Source organism: Haliotis rufescens, unplaced genomic scaffold, assembly GCF_023055435.1.
Source record: "Haliotis rufescens isolate VD_foot unplaced genomic scaffold, xgHalRufe1.0.p SCAF_7, whole genome shotgun sequence".
Lineage (NCBI taxonomy): Eukaryota > Metazoa > Mollusca > Gastropoda > Lepetellida > Haliotidae > Haliotis > Haliotis rufescens.
Genome location: NW_025964361.1, coordinates 19,226,506 through 19,242,901, shown reverse-complemented (window position 1 = coordinate 19,242,901; position 16,396 = coordinate 19,226,506). Strand labels below are relative to the sequence as shown.

At 42.1% G+C, this 16,396-nt stretch overlaps 1 protein-coding gene across 1 annotated transcript in view; it reads left to right on the top strand.

Annotated features, from left to right (window-relative positions):
• The first annotated feature begins 6,948 nt into the window (after positions 1 to 6,948).
• Positions 6,949 to 16,396, top strand: part of LOC124113293 (glycine receptor subunit alpha-2-like) — a 110,526-nt gene continuing 101,078 nt past the window's right edge. The window contains exon 1 of the mRNA XM_046473592.2: positions 6,949 to 7,017. The gene's annotated coding sequence lies outside the window, so the exon portion shown is untranslated. The remainder of the gene's footprint in view (positions 7,018 to 16,396) is intronic.

Sequence of the window (16,396 nt, the reverse complement as noted above, 5' to 3'; positions counted from 1 at the left end):
CAGCTTATCTGAAAACGATTGAATAGGATCAGGAACAGTCCTGAACATATCAGGTGTTAATCTATCTGTACAGAGTTCCTGGAAGGAAGGCCAGTTAGCCTTGGCAAAATTCCACCTTGATGTAGGTGGAATATCGGATGGATTATTTGCTGTTAATATTGAAGGAAAGTGGTCACATCCACACAAGTCATCGTGGACTGACCACGTAAATTCGTTCAAAAGATTTGAATCTGTTAGTGACAGATCTAAAGCGGAATAGGTTCCAGTACCAGGATGTAAATAAGTATTTGATCCATCATTGTAAATGCATAAATTGTTATCAGAAATAAAATCTTCAAGTACTTTCCCCTTATGATTAACGTCAATACTTCCCCAAAATGGGTTATGTCCTTTTAAATCACCCATGATAATGCAAGCTGGGAGCTGATCATATAAGGATTGAAGATCTGATCTCGGAAGCACAGAGGAAGGAGAAATATACAGAGAACACAGAGTAAAGGTTATGTGTAAAGTCAGCCGCACTGCGACAGCTTGAAGATTGGTATGAAGTGAAACAGGGCTGTGGATCACTCCCTGCTTCACCAAAACAGTAGTTCCTCCAGTAGCTTTAACACCTGGTGGAGAAAATGAATGATAAGAACTGTACCGTCGCAAATCAAAGGTGTCGGTCTCTTTGAGATACGTCTCTTGAAGACAGATTGCTGATGGCGAAAAAATCTTGTATTAAAAGGTGTAACTCGTTAAAATTGGTCCTGAGACCTCTGCAATTCCGCTGTACTAGTGGATGGGAAATGTACATGTTACTGGTGGGTGACAGGAAATCTATTTCTCCCACTTTGTGGCGACTTACTTCTGTTGTGCCCTTGGAGATGAGGAGAGACATCCATGTCCTCCAGAGTCTGAAAACGGTTGAATATCTGATTGGTGTCACGATGACCCTTTGAGACACGATCTGAAGTTTTGGAATAGTCAACATTTTTTATGGCATTTTTAACAATAGGGGTTGGTTTTGGAGCTGGAGTGAGTTCCGGTCCTGTTGCGATTAACGGTGTTGACACAGTTGCTGATGGTGATGAAGTATCAGTTTGAGAAGAAGAACTGGATTGAATCAAAGAATAGTGTGCTGTGGAAACCCAAGTGATGTCTGTTTGGCATTAAACGGATGCCACGGATTTTGGATGTGTGCTAGACACAGCTGCTGAGTAGGACACTGCTGCAGGTGGAGAGACAGTGGCCATGATGAGCCGTTTAGCTTCCAGGAAGGTGATATTCCTTTCATGTTTTTTCACAATCTGATACTAGATTTTAAAATTGGGACAGGACTTCAAAGAAGCCACATAGTCTCCTGAACAGTTTGCACATTTAAGAGTTTTGGTACACCTCGCCTCAGTTTCGTGATCATGTTTTCCACATTGGTGACATATCTTTCGGTTGTTACATGATTGAGCACCATGTCCAAACTGCTGGCACTTGTACGTAACATCGGGATTTGGGATGTACCTGTCCACTTCGAGGTTAAAATACCCTGCTTTTATATGTTTTGGAGGAGCTGATTTTGAAAATGTCATCAGATAGGTATTGGATTTAAAGATTGATTCTTCTCTTTTGTATGTGAAACGTTTCACGTGTGTCACACCTTGATCTTTTAATTCATCTGCAATTTCATTTTCCGTCATATCATAGAGACAAAGGTCTCTATCTCTGACGATCCCTATGCTTGAGTTGAGAGTTTTATGAGGTGAAATGAGAACAGCAGTAGAAACCAAAAGTTTAGCAGCTTGTAATGTTGTAGACTAATTTTGAGTTTTGCATTCAACTAGCAGTAATCCAGACCGGAGTTTTTTAACATCTTGGACATCACCAGCAATGCCATAAAGTGCCTTGGAAATGGCAAAAGGATTTAGTTTCACTGGGGAACCATCAGTAGCGGAAACGACTAAAAACTGAGACAAACTATTTGAAATATTCTTTGGAATGGCATGTTTCTCATCAGAGGATTCATCTAAAGCACGTTTTGTTTTTTTGTTTTGAGCCATGGTGAAGTTGTATATGGTTCACCATCCCAGCTACCCACCCACCATGGAGTATCACAAGGACAATGCTATAAACCAGTGGATTTCCAACTGGCAGCACCAAGGATACTGGGATGGTATACTTAAGTAGAATAACGAAAATTCAATTTATCAACCGGATTGGCCCATGAGCCACCGCCTTCTGAGCATACGACTCTAGGCAATTTATATTTTCCACAATCAATATACAAGATTTGTCACAATTTTTTTGGCCAAGTCCTTAAGTAGAAAGTTTAATCAAAAGTGATATAAGTACAAACACAATAAGTGAGTGAGTGAGTTAATAAATCAACGTCACATCTGCAATATTTCACAAACACAATAAGTGCTCAGGGCTCGGCATGACCAGCCGATTGATAGGACCGGGCCCATCCTACCACCCGTCTAGGTGAAGTAAGGGTCGAAGAGGTGTATTGGGCAAAGGAACGCTATTCCTGGAACCAGTGCCCTTAACCACCAGACTACCGTACTCCGCCGACACAGGGACGCAACCCACGACAAACGGGCTGCCCAATTCGGTCGCCTTTTACGACCAGCAATGGGGTGCTGTGGACAAATTCTACCCCAAGTCCACAAGGGGGAAGAGCTATTAGCATTACCCAGCACTCACCACGAGGAGGTTGCTCTTCACGAGTGCAAAATGTTGAATATGAAACATGAATAATAGTAGCAGAAGCTGTGTGTGTTTGTGTGTGTGTGTGTGTGTGTGTGTGTGTGTGTGTGTGTGTCTCTCTCTCTCTCTCTCTCTCTCATCAAATAATCACACGACACCACAAGTTGTTTGTGCATCAATGAGAACCAAAGTAGTTCTTCATCGTTTGCAATTCGTTCACACCACGCTGTCTCAAGGAACTTCCTAACAGCAGCTTTTACAGTTTGTTTCCACATCTTTTCCACATCTAATACATAACGCAGATCGTACTTCTGCACGAGTCTCATCGCATCAGGTAAATCTACCTGGTCTTTCGAAAAGGCCATGCACATAGCATAGTAGTCTGATCATGAACATCTGGTGAGGAAGATATAACTTTGCATTTATCAATCTCAGCATCTTAGGGCAGTAGTCCCAACAGACCAAGGCATACATCAGTTCGTGCTCTGTTTTGCAACCCTTGGGTGAGTTTAATCGCATGTCGATAGGATCTTTCAAATATAAGGATTTCAGTATAACTGGCAGAGTTCCACAACTAACATCCAAAGAGACACGTTGGTAGGGCAACAGCCTTGATAAGTCTCAAACGTCATGTTATATGACTAAGATAGTTTGGACCTAGTCCTTTGTGTGACATAGAATACACATAAGACCTCAGCTTATTGTATGCCTTCAGAGTTCTCTCCATAGAGTTGAAGTCATCAGTCAGTATAACACCAACATGCCTGACGGACTTGGCTGTAGGTATAGGGTGCCCGTAGGGCATTATTTCAGCTGGTACACAGCTTCTGAAGATCATTTTCTGACTTTTAGCGGGAGAGAGTGTGAAGCGCCACTGTTTACAGTAATCTTCTGCAATTTTCAGAAATGCCGACAGATTTGAGTTGAGTGTAAGAATGCCTTATAATAGACCAGGACAGATGCGGGGTTGTTTCAGTAATGTTTGTAAGGGGCAGACGTGATTGTGTGCCCACTCCTAAAATCTATGGCGTCGTTTTCTGTCTGTTGTTGTGCCATTCAGGATGAACAGGATTACTGTCCTTTGCATTAGGATATATGATTCATGAGATATGACTTTTTAAATAGATATTTGGATACTGAATTGGGAAAGTATCAGCCATGTTGTTGAGCTCAAAACCATTCCACCATATGGTAAATGTCTTCAAAACAAACATTACAAGACAAGACTGGCCAAGGATGACATCTCTGAGAGAGGACCTTTACTTGGCTGCTCTCGTCTGGAGCAGGTTCATCACAGCAATATTTTTCCACAAGGATCTTCAAAAGGAAGCCGGGAGCATGATTTCTTCTAATGGGTTATCGAATGTACACGTCAACTAGGCTGGTACAACAAATTCCACTGTATCATATCATCACCAGCAAAAGGATGCGTTCGGTATCGCAACTGGAATGCTATAACTGAATGTCATGTATGACAACGCCCATCTACATCGATAACGAGTCGTGAGGATGTTTGCCACCACAACTCTCGTAAATGCCAGGGCGATCACAGGAGTTGGAGGCATGGCCAAACTTTTGACATGTATAGCATCGGAGTAGACATACAACTCGACATACAACATGACCAGCTTCAGTTGAAAGAGAGATTGATGTACGGTCAAAAGTGAAGAGATAGGTGTTTGTTGGAGTGATAACACCATCTATCTTTTTAGTGAAACGTTTTACAGTTGTCACTGCATGATTTTTCAACACAATTTCTTGTCGCACATGTCGGAAAGGCAGCGTGCTCTGTCACGAACAATGCCTCAACTGGAGTTTAGTATCTTATGTGCTGAAACAGTAACTTCAACATTGGTAAACTGACTGATGGACAACAGATTAAGAGATTGCTGTGTCTGCACACATTTCACAAGAAGGGAGCCACTACGGAGAGGGGTTACTTTCTAAACTTCTGCACAATGCCCATTGATAGGTGTTGAAGTTGCAAATGGATTTAATTTTAAGGAATCCACACCATGAATCGTGCTTGTTTGAAATGTTTTCGGAACGATAATTTTTAAGACGTCTTTATTTTTGTTTCGAATTGAAACAGATTGTTGAATTTGCCGCCGGGTCCCGTGATTCAAATGCCACCCAGGCCGTGTCTCCTTCTAATACCAGTACATGCATACAGTTATATACATGATAATAAACGCATTTAAAATAATGCACTATTATATAATATGCATTTGATTTGACATGAATAAATTGACTTTACCTGATTAACATCTATGCTTATCTATCTATAATGAAGCTGAGACTTAACATGCATGACAGGTGGCACGTCGTTCGGGGCGTCAGTCAGCAATCTTCAATCTTGATTGATTTGCACATTGCTGCCAGTCAATTGCGTATAATACTGCAATTTAAATTCTCTTGGCATAATCCTACATAACACGCGGATAGCGAATGTTACTTAACCAGCAGTGCTAAAAGTAAAACATTATGCATTGCACGTTATTGTCATATAAGGTCAACATTTCTTAAATATTGGTATAGTTTACAAACACAACTACATACATTAATTTGTTCTCACCCAATAGTGATATCTATGCTACGTATTTACGTTGCAGCTTCGTGATACAGAAAACATGACTTTCGTGAATAGTCAACACACGATTCTTAATTACATAATTGTAATAATAACTATATTTTGACGATTGAACTACTCGAGAAAGGTGTCTAACACGTCTTTTTTGTACTGGAAAGTCTCAAAAATGATGTTTAGTCAGTGCCTTGAAACACATTTAATGTCAAAATTCATAAGTAAACCGATTATACACTTTACACTTTGTTTTGCAATCATAAAGAGATGACATAAATTTAACATAGGTTAATATGAAAAGGTTTGAATATGATTATACTTACAGACGTTTGAAGTGATATTCTCTCGAAACAATTTTCATGATGAACGTTCATTGTCCATTTTGCACACATGATTGCAGCAATGTTTCTGTAGACGATGTTATAGTTGATAGTCGAGTCCTATACTGTTCACAGGACAGTTCGACGTCGTTGATCATTGGTACCTAATGACCGTTCACACTGTTACATATGTCAGCGAGGAGAAGATCCATATCCTTGAATCGAGGTTGCCCGAACAGTCTCTGTGTCGTGGAAGCAGCGAAGAAAAACCATCATCAGCTGGGCATCAGCGAATAGTGGATATTCTTAACTCTTGTTGAAGGCCATGGTTCAATGACTGACGTCTGCAACTTGGGTTATGGAGATTTCAGAAAAAGGAGATTTGTCGTTTTTAGTTAGGCTGTAGCTGTCATATATGCATTACATCTTAAATATGCAGCTGTTATACTGTTTGGACATATCTTTATTCGACATCACAAATGATGGAGATCTGGAACATAGAACAGGAAACAGAACTTAATGCAACACATGGTTGTATAATGTAAATGTACATAATCCCCTATCCCTAACCAAGTCAGTAGTATATCTTGCAAAAGGTATGACAAGGCTTAAGTAAGACAGTCAAATCTTGACCGAGTGTTAAAATGAACTGAAATGTCTTCAAGTGTGTTGATGTCACATATTATGAATGTTTCAATCCTCCATATCTATGGAAGGGAAGGATGACAGGAATGTCATGTAACACGTACATGTCTGGTAATCTTTATCAGATTTACAGCCCTACAGTTCAGGGGTTATTCCACCTAAATAGCATGAATATAGTCACAAGCCACGAGGGTGCAATATTTCTTCGAGTAGAACGTCTTGTTTCAACGTCCACTGGGGCAGGACTTGGGGGTAGTAGCATTTTTGTATTTGATGTTGTTGTCAACGACAGTGCGACAGGTTGTTGTGGAGCTCAGTCTGGTGTTGAAAGCCGGGTAGTTCCGATGACAGGTCTGAGGGACTCACTGTCGTCGTTGCTGGCACGGCTGAGGGTGATGGTTCCATCAAGTTTAATTCCTTCTGCAAGGGGGCAACAGGCTGATTACTGATGGCATTGCTGGGCCTGGATAAGGCCTTATGCAAAAAAGGACGCTATTGTATACCATTGAAACCAGATGGTGATGTTGAATGAGTAAAGCCTTGCAAATTATCAGAAACTGTGACTGTTGTTGTGGGTGGATATACAGGAGTGTATTTGTGGAGGAATTTCCAGTTGTGTAGAGTCACACGGCTTGAGCCGTCCACACGTACTACATATTGGTCGAATTGGCGAACTTCAATCACACACCTGTTTTGTCCCATTTCAGTGGGTGAGGACCTGTTTCATTTTGGATTTGGACGAGATTCCAAACAACAAGGGGTGGCAGCTGTTCGGTGTGCACAGTAAGTCGTTCAGCCGCCCTAGTATGTCGGTTTCTCAAAGCATCCTCTCTCTTGGAAAGGGTACACTTCATGTGTCATGTGATTTATAGCGACCAGGTAGTATGGGTATAAAGTCCTTTATGGGTCTACCTAAGACACACATTGCAGGGGATAACTTGGTGTCTCTGTCTGGAGTGTTCCTGCATTGGAGCATTGCGTGTTGAAAGGCCTCAGTGTCAAGTTCCCGCCATTAGGTCCAGTGTTGTTCGTGATCAATCCTTTGACAGTCTTCACACCTCTGCTCGACAACTGCTGTGTGGGAAGGCGATAGGCGGTTATCCCCCATGTTCGAAGGAACCCTTTGGTAACTGAGGCTGTAAATTCAGGGCCACCATCAGAGGATAGCTCACCAGGAATGCCAAAGGAAACAAATGTTCGGCGTAGATAATCAATCGGGCCAGATACACAACTGGAGGTTCTTTCAACTATTAGACCAGTTGGAGTATCTGTCGACGATCACTAAGTAGTTGTCCCCTTTGTAATGGAAAAAGTCAGCACACACACATTGAAATGGGTAGACTTGGTAGAATGGTGGCATGGGTGGGCCACAAGGTTGGGAGGGGGCCAAACGGTTGCAGTGATTGCAATCGTTTCTGAGAGCTATGATAGCTGGAAGATAGATGCTTCAGCTCTCGACATCGATGACACGCCTTGGTGAGCAGAGTGGAGTGCAATCAGGACATCCTGTCGTAGTAATGGGGGAATCACGATTCGACCCTTGTATACTCACCCGCAAAAGAAACGCAAGTCGAGTATGCAGTATACATGTTATTTATTTTCAACAGTAAAGACAAGAAATACTAATAGGGCAAGATTGACAAAAATTTGACTGAAGACAGTTTAATGGATTAAAAGGCAGATGACATAATTGGGTTTTTTCAAATACTAAGGGCTTACACAGTTTCGGGTCAATACCCAAAATGTCAGTCAATACCTTGTGTGACCACCATTAGCATTGATCACTGCCACACATCTCCTGTACATTGAGTGGATCAGACGATTTGTGAAGGCCCTGGGCATCCTCCTGCACACATCCAGAGCAGTTCATCGGCAGTTGTAGGGACTGGGCGCACATTGTGCAAACGCCTTTGAACCTCATCCCACAAGTGTTCGATGGGGTTCAGATCAGGGCTGAGGGCTGGCCACGGTAGAACACGGATGGTGTGTTGTTGCAGAAAGGCCATGGTAGCTCTAGCAACATGGGGACGAGCGTTGTCCTGCTGGAAAATGTGTTGTTGATGCTGTGCAAAAAATGGAACAATGTGGGGTCTGATCACTTGGTCGATATACCGCTGAGGAGTGACGCCGTGTCCCCGACCTTGACCAACATTCAGAAAGCACATGGGTTCAAGTCTCGCATTAAGTCCAATCCCTGCCCATATCATGCCGCTAGGTCCACCCCATGGATCCCTTTCCACAATGTTCCTGTCAGCGAAACGATCACCTCGACGCCGCCAAATTCTGACTCTTCCGTCTGCATGGGAGACACAAAAGCCACTTTCATCAGAGAAGAAAACACGCCTACACTCACGATGACGCCAATTGTGATGACCCTGTGCCCACTGAAGTCGTGCTTGTCGATGCCGTGGTTGGAGAACAGGACGACGAGCTGGTCGGCGACATCTGAGGTTGTTGGAACGGAGACGTCGGATCACAGTGTCCCGGCTAATGTGTCGATTATGTGTTCCTATGGTCTGTCGAGCACTTTCACTTGCAGTTATGTTGCGTTTTTACTCGGGGCTTCCAAAATGCAACCAAAAATATTGATAACACCATCAGGCTTCACTACATGCTAGAACTTGTATCAATTTATGATTCCGTGTGTGTTACCTGTTTGCTTAAAACCATTTGCGTTTCTTTTGCCTGTGATTATATGACAACCCCATTGACCGCTTGTAGATGCTCACGAGACTGATGGTAATCACGAAGTGATGCTGGCAATTCATGGCGGGTTTCTTGCATCCCTGATTCAATCATCTCCACCAGCTTGACCATATCCCAGGTGATTGACTGGAGGGAGCTGATCGATGACACGGCTGAGTGTATAACTGAGTCCTCAATGCTGACATCAGGCTTCTCGCTGCATCTTATTGAGGCTAGGTTCATGTGACTGAGATTTGAGAAAGTTGGGAGGTCAAGCACGTCATCATCATTGCAGAAGGCTGCGACATAATCTATACCCTTCAAAATAAGGAAACGCAATGCGGATATTTTTGGCCAAAAAAGCAAAATTAGTGGACCATGAGGTGCAAAATGAAGGGGTTAAATGTGTTATAGTGTCAGTGACAAATTTCCCGGATGAAAACTATCACAACAAGGACATGCAAACCATTAGTCGGGAAACACATACGATTCGGAAAAACGCACCCATTGCATTAACAAAAGGGCCATGGAGCTGCATGCACGTACTGCACGTGCAGCAGAACTATGAACGGTATCAAAGTGCGGGTGTTTGATTGCCTGGTATCTGCGCCAATCGAACAGTGACAGTTCAACAACATGCCAAAATTAACAGAAGTGCAAAGAAACAACGTCATTGGGTCAGTATAGCGCCCACTATCATCACAAAGCTATGGGATCATTTTCAACAGCATGGGTCAACACGTGATCGGCAAAGGTCGGGACGACCAAGAGTAACAACCCCCGCCCAAGATCGCTACATCCGACTGCGCCACTGCGTGAAAGGACGACCACAGCCACCTCAGCCGCATCCCAAATACCCGGACTGCGCAGAATCTCTTACCAGACCGTGCGAAATCGTTTAAGAACAGCAGGTCTACGAGCAAGACGTCCTGTTCGTCGCGTCATATTGAGTCAACAACATAGTCAACAACGACTGCATTGGTGTCGTCAACACAGGGTCAACTGCGATTGAGAGATGTCTGATTCAGCGACGAATCAAGATTTCACCTCCATTGAGGGGATGGAAGAGCACGGGTCTACAGACGTTTGGGAGAACGTTACTCAGGAAACTGCTTACAGGAAGTGGACAGGTTTGGTAGGGGTAGCGTTACGATGTGGGCGGCTATCTCTCATCATAGCAGGACAGGTTTGGTCCATATCCAGGGCAATCTTATGGCTCACCGAAATTCTCCTACCACACGTCCTTTCAACTGCAGCCAATGGCAACAGTGTATTCCAGCAGGACAATGTTCGACCGCATACAACACGAATCACAAGAGCCTGTCTACACAGCAACAACGTTGATGTTCTCCCCTGGCCCTCCAGATCCCCGAATTTGAACTCAATAGAGCACCTGTAGTGTGAATTGGACAGACGCTGACGTCAACCACAACTCCAGACGTTGCAGCAGTTGGCTTTTGTGTTGCAGGCCGACTGGGCTACCATTCCCCAGGATGTGATTCGCATACTCGTCTCTTCCATGGGCAGGATATATCAGGCTGCTATCGATTCTAACGAGGGACATTTGCGTTATTGATGGTAGCTGACCTTCACCTTGGACTTTTCCTAAGTACCGATAACTGAGATGACTACAATTACCAAGTGTTCTCTCCACAACATTTTGGCTCAATACCTTGTACGGTTCGTCGTATAAATGTATTTTCCTACCTCACACAAATCTTATATTAACACCATTTTCTCAGGGTGGCCAGTTGGATGGCGTGACAGAGCATAAGCAGCACGGTGTTTTCGAGGGATCGGCCGCCAAGCACCTTGAGGAGTGGTTTGTGGTCGACCGCAACAGTGAGAGGGTTACAGCCGAGAACACAGTACTTTACCTGGCTTTTTCCAGTGCATCAGCAACTGCCAACGCCTCCCACAGGGGCCTAGCTGGATTCAGCTGCATGGGTGAATCGACTGACAACCAGAATGATTTTCCAACCATCGCGACAACAGAAAGGCACTGTCTTGAGACAAAATCCAATTCCTCCCTTTGAACAGTCAGTAGCAAGGCATGTTGGCTTTCGATTGTCAAATATTCGTACACCCTCCTCAATCTCACTGACAATGACTGCCTTTGATTCCTGAAACAACATGTCTTAGTGGTTATCCCATCGAAAAGGTGTCCCAGGGTTCAATAGCTGGTGGTGTGGTTGCATCCTTTCAGGCATGCTGAAGTCATAAGATACCTGGTTGATTAGGCCAAACCATGACCATTTATCTGTAATATTTCAAAGTGTGGAAAGTCCAAGATGGCTTGGATGTACTTTTTACAGGGCCGTATACATGTGTTATCTAAAAGCCTGCAAATTCAACTGTTTCCTGAGAAAAGACAAACACCCAGGGTTCAGTGTGATGCCGTTTCTACCACAGATGTCAAGCCATCCACAAGCTTGGAAGAAGCCCTCTGCAATGTCGTCAGCAATGTCGTCAGCCCAGATGAGTGCATCTTCTACACACTTGGTTTTGTCAGGTACATCAACTACAATCTCATCAAAATGCTGCGTGTAAGCATCTCCTGAAGCAATGTATCCTTGGGGAGCAGTGAAATATCTGTATCTTCGCCAGGGTGTGATGAATGTCATCAGATGTTTGTCTTCATCACGAATGGGTACGCCATGGTAACCATTCTAAGCATCAAATACAGTCTTCTTTTTACCATGTGGTACTGATCTGGCTTGGTGGAATTGGGACAGTGTGTGGTGGGTTTCTCTGATTGCATGTGCGTTAAGAGCAAATCAACAGCGTATCTTGGTTTACCATTCTCCTTAGGACAAACAACCATTCTAGTGCACCATGTGACAGGTTCACATATTGGTACTGGCTCGATCACACCTAGCCGGGCGTCTTAATCCAAGCAAGCTTTGACATCATCTTGCCAGTGAAGAGGAACTGGTACAGGTGTGTGGTAAGCAACTGGTGTAGCATCGGGGTCAATCATAAGCTTCATTGGAGGGCCCTCCATGAGGGGGAGGGGTTGGTGCTCACAAGTGTTGAATGCCCCTACTTGTAAAGGCTCTAATTTCTCTAACAGCCTCTCTGCTAAGGAAGAATTTGTCGTAGTCGTCTGTAATGTATACGAGTTGGCGGGTCTCAACTAAATTATCATTAGGGTCTTTGCCTGAGAACAGCATGGTGATTGCACCGAGGATGTTGATGCCCTTGTTGTTTGCAGCGTGCATCTTCATTGTCACAGGAATGAGGTCACGCTTCCTGAGACCAAGTTGATATATAACCTTGATACCAGCAAGACAACTCTGACAGTCAGTGTCAGCCATGACGGCAAGGGAAGATGATTTTGGTTTAAATGTGAAGATGGGTCCGACATCTTACATCTTACCTCTTGACTGAGTGGTCACTTGAGGTCCGGTGAATATTCTGTAGATGCACAGTACACAGGCAATACATAGCATGATGTTGTACTGACAGGTGGCGACATCTGGTAATCACGGACGCTAAACATGATGAAATTGTCGTACCTGGAGATTGTAGTTCCTCCATCTTCTTAACATTTCCTGTAGTTTGTTGAGAGGTGACGGGAAAGTCCAGATCTCACACCACCTGTTGCCCCACAATGGAAAACCAGCATAGGCTTTACCTCAATCGGTAACGTACACGCTGGTGTATGGACAGTATATCTTTTCGCCGAAAACAATTATCTATCCATTATCAGGACCTGAAATATATGTTCCGTGATTCAGTGAAACTTTCAGGATGACCACGACTGCTTATATAGTAGTAGTAAACCACTTGATGGCCGTTCGAAGCGAGCCGGTGGGATCAGCTGATCATTCATTCCAGGTGGTTTTGTTGACGTTTTGGAATCGATAGTTTTAGTGTAGCCCTTGATCCTTGAATATCATACTTTTAAAAATGAAATACATTTGTATTGCATACGTACCCATATCTATGTTGTATTATCGCCGATCGGGTATTACGCATGCTAGTCAAGGCAGTCCGCGAAATGTGAAGGTCTTATGCAACGTTCGATCAGATCATCAGTAAATGTTGTGAACTGTCACAGCAATACAAGTATTTTTCAGGTATATAACTTATAGAGTTGAGAATGTTATTCAAAAAAGTCTTTTAAAAAAAACAGGCATTGACAAATTATGTCATCAACTGCATATCATATACCAGTAGATAACATTTAATAACTATCCCCCCTCACCCCCTCATTTGATGACGTCACAAGTGCACCTAGTAACCCCACGTGACTGATGACGTCACATAACCTTGACCTTGAGGGTGGGGGGTGTTGTCAACGTCATTGCCTCATTAATATGCAGAATAACTCATTAATATGCAAATGTATGCATGACGTCAAAGGTCAATTAGGTTAATAAAGGGTCAACTGACCAGATGCAATCATGCAATTAATGACTTGACCATTCGTTAACCGTAGAACACGGGATAGTAATGAATGTCCCTATATGGACATGATACTACGACCTGGCATGGGTTGGGTCTTGACTCACGCGGAATGGAATGTCATTGTGAGACCATTTTGGCGCGAGAACATGTGGTAAACATTTGAACCTTTTGCGTTGAAGACATTTCTCTGTGCACATTCGGTGGAGGGCTATGTGTGGTAATATTTAAAAGCCCAGGAACAGGTTCATGTAGAAAGATCTCCCGATATTTAATTACATAAATAAAGGGTCAACTGACCGTATGCAATCATGCAATTAATTACTTGACCATTCGTTAAACGTAGAACAACACGTGTCTAAAACACAAGATGGCGGACGTTGCCATGAACGCTCACGGGTGTCACGTGTCCTCGGTTTGAATCTCGCGCCTGACCTACAAGTCAGTTCTATGGGGCCCCCATTCCACAAAGCGATATGAGACTAAGTTGATCCGCAAGGGCATTAACTCATTTATAGTCAAATATAATCATGACGTCACAGATCAGAAAGGATAATGAGAGGTCTGTTGTTCCAATGCACGAATGCAGTGTGTTAATGAGTCCTCCATTAAGTGAGAACAAAGCGTAGTAATGAGTGTCCCTATATGGAAGTGGCTACTACGAGGTTCAAATGTGATTCACGGGGGAAAGGAATGTCATTGTTAGACATATTCCATTGACGCATGTATTTCGTGTAGTAATGACTGTCACATGTGGCAAAGAGGGGTGTGAGTTGAATTTCCATAGAAACCACATGTCCAGTTCTTAACTCTTCTAGTGTTACCTATTATAAGTTCCTTGTAACATTCAGTTGTCATGACAACTAAATAAAAAAATAAGGGTTAACAGTCTTGACTCCTAGCTAGAGGTCAGCTCGGAGAAATATAGAGTCGGTATCGCGAAACCCGTGTGTTGAAGACTGTTATGTATGCCAGTCTGGTATATGACGTTTTAATACTGTAAAATTCTATTCTTTTTTCTAAAAGATGTTTGTGTTCAAAATGTCGGTTCAGTTTCCTATTTCAATGGAAAAAATACTCGTTTAAACCCATACCCAGAATCATTTTCATGAGAAAAAATAGAGTGAAATAACGTAGTTTAGTAGATAACTTCTAAGAGATAAGATTACTTGAGCATTCATTAACAAAGAACAATGGATAGTAATGAATATCCTTATATGGAAACTTAGGTCACCAATCCCTCATTAATATGCAAGATAACTCATTAATGTGTAAATGTATAAGTGATGTATCAGGTTAATTAGATGAATACAGGGTCAACTGACCAGATGCAATTTACTTACATTAACAAAGAACAATGGATAGTAATGAATATCCTCATACGGAAACTTGACATCGCACGCGAAATGGAATGTTATTGCGACTGAATTTTGCCGCCTTTTTGCACCTTTTCTCCATGCTCATTCGGGGGGCTGCGTCTGCTGAGATTATCAGCCCAGGAATAAGAGTGTGATCTATGTCAATATGTGTTATAAAACTCAACGGTAGTGTTGAGTGACTGACATTTTCACTCTAACCTTGCTGACAGTATTGAAGACGGAATGAATGAGGAGAATGGAGGTCACGTGCTGCTGTGTCAGAGTGGTCTTAGGTGAGTAATAATTTTAATCTAAATATTTTTACAAATTATTTACTGATATGTAATTAGTTACATTAAAATCTTTTTTCTTTCTTTCTCATCTGTCTACCTCTAATGCATATTTGTGTAAAGCATTTTTGTAATGTTATGTATGCATTTGTACACCATGCTTTTGACAAAATAATTCAGATTATTTAACAGTTAAACTTAAAACAGATTCTTATTTAACTAATCCATTTGTAGAGTTTAATACCCAACAGAAATCAGATATAATTCTTCTTCTTTTTTGTTGTTGTTGTTGTTGATAAAACATCACTCGTTAAACATTTTACAAAGCAAGAAATAGAATACTCATAGTGATTTTATGAAAATTTATTTTTTTATGAAATGTAACAAAGTGATTTCTGATACAGACTATACTTTGTTGTGCGAGCGTCACACAACTTTTGGGTACATGCTATGGCATTGCGATTCCTGGCTGTAGATGTTATAGTCTGTTTCTGCATGATGCATGTGTATGAAAAAAAAACTTGATTGAGTTTATTATGTTATCATGAGTCCAACGAATTCTCATTTAGGAAAAAAAAAGTACATGTACAAATTCAATGTTCCCTTTGTTCCAGGATGTGTGGACCACAAATGGCGTCCCATTGAAGAACCATCGTAATGACGAGACATAGTGATGTAGTTACCTTTACCTCTGTGCTGTTTAATAAAGTCAGACATCGATCAATGTATTCTTATATTGTTGTTTTTTTTATCTCTTTTTACAAAACAGTTACGATTAATCTTAAGGTTTTAAAAAGGTGATCTTAGCATCGTGTTAGTTAACCCTTGTCATGATAAATTTCTATTACTCGAGATAAAGTTAGAATATTCTGAATTTAGCATGATTAGCTTTTTAAAACCTTAAGATTAATCGTTTGGTGTATTGTGTCCTCTGTCAGTGGTCAGGAAGATAACCCGATGATCAATTCAACGCAAGCTTCACCAAGTACATATTCGCTGGGGAGTCACGTGATCACCATCTTTACAACGCTCAATGGGCATAGTAATATTTCCATATTTAGTTAGTGTACTATGTACACAGTTGTCCACGCATCTAACAGTAGATCATATTGCTTATATGGTAACAAGTGAGGTTTACTCCGAATGAGTTGGTATATGTTATACACATAACACCTTGTTTTGTCAGTGTAGCTGTTTTGTGAAATACTGACATCTAGAGAGCCTCCTGAAATTGAGGTCACCACATGCCATTTATCGTGAGCCTGCTTATGAATGGAGGGGGTTGGTTAACCACAGCTGCACTCCGTTGTAGAAAGTTCACATATGGTATGAGTTACTATACACATGCTATTCAATAAAGGCATGATGAATACTAAGAATATCAGGATCTAATTTTGTAAAAGAACAATACTAATTATA